This window comes from Eubalaena glacialis, chromosome 4 (assembly GCF_028564815.1).
Source record: "Eubalaena glacialis isolate mEubGla1 chromosome 4, mEubGla1.1.hap2.+ XY, whole genome shotgun sequence".
NCBI lineage: Eukaryota > Metazoa > Chordata > Mammalia > Artiodactyla > Balaenidae > Eubalaena > Eubalaena glacialis.
In genome coordinates, this window is record NC_083719.1 from 4,370,435 (window position 1) to 4,373,583 (window position 3,149).

The following is a 3,149-nucleotide window of genomic DNA, read 5'->3' on the forward strand; positions in this document are numbered from 1 at the left end:
TATAAATCTAGGATAGCCTTGTTTCTAAACGAAACACAGAGAGTATAGACAAAGAAAAGAGTCAACAAAGATCATAGATGTAAACATTTAAATAAGACATTAAAAAACAAAATTCAGTAATGAATAAATAAAAAATGATAAATAAAATAAATATATGTAAAAAATTTTAAAATGCATGCATGCATGTGTATGCATAGACACACACACACATATACACATACCCCATTAAAGTGTATTACATATGAAGTATGGTAAATATTAGAAAATTGTGGTTATGCTATTACAAATAAGTACATATTTTATTTTATTTTATTTATTTTTTTGATTTAATAAAGTTTTATTTTTCAAAATGTACAGTTGGTGGGACCTATTCTGGCATCTTCACCAGAAGTTGGGGCATCTCCACCCTTGGTGTTTCTGGTGTAAATTACTTGAGCTCTGTGCTTTGAAGCCGGTTTAATAAGTCCTTTACTAAGGAGCTCCTGAAGGGCTGCCCTGGCCAGGGAACCACGAATCTTCAGCCTCTCAGAGACGACAGCTGGAGTTCTAAGCTTACAGTTGGGAATTTCTTTACAGAATTTGTCATATGTTGCTTTGTCAAACAAGACTAGGTTACTGAGCTTGTCCTGAACTTTGCCTTTGGACCACTTCTTCTTTTCGGCCTTGCCCCCAGATTTTTTCACTGGGTCTTTGTCTTTCTTGGCCGACTTTCCGGCATCTTTCTTCTATCTGTCGTCCTTGGGCGGCATAGTGAAGCCGGGAGAGCAGCTGCTACCATTGCGCCTCACTAAGATGTCGGACAAAAGGGGTAAGTACATATTTTAAAACAATCTAAATTTCTATCAATTAGGGATTTGCTAAAGATATTGAGATACATCCTTGTGATGGAATTTTTATGGAGCAGGTAAGATGAATACATTATATCCACAGATATCAATGCGGATTTATCTAAAAAAATAGGATGAAAAAGCATTGTTTTTGGAAAACAGTATGAAGTTTCCTCAAAAAATTAAAAATAGAACCAAGATATGATCCAGCAATTCCATTTCTGGCAATTTATTCTATTTATTCGAAGGAAACAAAATCACTAACTCAAAAGGATTATCTACACTCCCATATTCACTGCAGCGTTATTTACAATAGCCAAGATATAGAACAACCTAAATGTCCATCAATGGATGAATGGATAAAGAAGGTGTGTGATGTATACACACACACACACAATTGAGTATTATTCAGCCATAAAAAAGAGAAACTCCTGCCATTTGTAACAACATGGATGGAGCTTAAGGGTATTATGCAAAGTGAAACAAGTCAGACAGAGAAAGACAAACACTGTATAATCTCACTTATATATGGAATCTGAAACAAAAAACAAAAGGAGACCCTCCCAAAACAAACTCATAGATCCAGAGAACAGATTGATGGTTGCCAGAAGTGGGAGGTAGAGGGTGGGACAAATTTTTAAGAAAAAGGAAAAAATTGTTTTTCTGTTCTATTGGAATGGAGAAACACATTGCAGAAGAACACATTTAGAATAATTTGCTATTCACGTAAATTTAATGACACACAAGACCACTCTATCATCTATGCACATGAAAATATAAAATAAAAAATTTAAATATCATGAATGATAAATATAATTTTCAGAATAGTAGTGACTTTTACAATTGGGATCAAAAAGCAGTTATAAAAGCTGGTATTAAATATATTGATTTTTTTAAAAAATCTTAAATAATTATGGTAACTAGTCAATATTTCTTGACAGAATAATGTTAAATTGGTGTTTGCTATCTTTTTTTCTACTTTTTGTATATTTAAAATGTTCTAATATTTTAAAAAGACAGAGGAATACTAAAAGTGCCCATATATTTGGGTTAACTTTCTTTTTTCTTTTGTAATAGAACAGTCATTAAGCTGCTCGCGAATCCTTGGTCATATTGGCAGTTGTCCTTGGGATCTAAAAATGGCTGAAAGTAGCTCAGTGGTGATTTCCACCAGGTACATCACTGCCTCATGGTCTCCTCCTTCCCAGCCTTGGGTAGAGGAAAGGCACTGTAGCCTTCATGGGGTGACTGATTTTATGACACTGCCAGCCCTTGGATGGAGAAATGAATCTATTTTGGATGCAGAGTGTATATTCTGTGTGTGATGAACTCCTAGCCTTGTCCCCTACCTTTGAATGCTGACCTCAGGAAAAGTCTAGACTAAGGTCAGAGGTTTTAGGTCTGTGTCTCTGCCCTGCTGCACAATCCTTACTCCATCTCCTGGTACTGAGGTATTGTCCCTGAAACCAGAACCCTTGTGCACTGTTGGTGGGAAGGTAAATACGTGCAGCCACTGTGGAAAACAGTACAGAGGTTCCTCAGAAAACTAAAAATAGAAATACCATATGATCCAGCAATTCTACTTCTGGGTATTTTTCCAAAAGAATTGAAATCAGGATCTCAAAGAGATATTAGCACTCCCACGTTCATTACAGCATTATTCACAGAAGCTGAGATGTGAAAACAACCGCAAAGTTCATCCACAGATAAATGGGTAAAGAAAATGTGGTCTATACATACAATGGAATACTAATTCCAGCCTTAAACAGGAAGGAAGTGCTTCAACATGAGAAAACATGGATGAATCTTGAGGACATTATGCTAAATGAAATTAACCAGTTACAGAAAGATGAATACTGTATGATTCCACTTAAATGAGGCATCTAAAAGAGTCAAATTTATAGAATCAAAGAGTAGAATGGTGGCTGCCAAGGGCTGGGGGAGGGGGGAATGGGGAATTACTAACCAAGGGGCATAAAGTTTCAGTTAAGCAGGATCAGTGAGCTCTAGAGACCCATGTACAACACTGTACATATAGTCAACAATACAGTATTGCACACTTTAACATTTAAGAGGGTGGATCTCTTATCAAGTGTTCTTACCACAATATAGTAAAATTTTTAAAAAGGCACTTGGGGGGCTTCCCTGGTGGCACAGTGGTTGAGAATCTGCCTGCCAATGCAGGGGACACGGGTTCGAGCCCTGGTCTGGGAAGATCCCACATGCCGCGGAGCAACTAGGCCCGTGAGCCACAACTACTGAGCCTGCGCGTCTGGAGCCTGTACCGCGCAACAAGAGAGGCTGCGACAGTGAAATGCCCAT

General features: G+C 37.4%; 1 pseudogene; it reads right to left on the reverse strand.

The window, feature by feature from the left end:
- Positions 1-344: 344 nt before the first annotated feature.
- Positions 345-749, reverse strand: LOC133090478 (small ribosomal subunit protein eS25-like; annotated as a pseudogene).
- Positions 750-3,149: the final 2,400 nt, after the last annotated feature.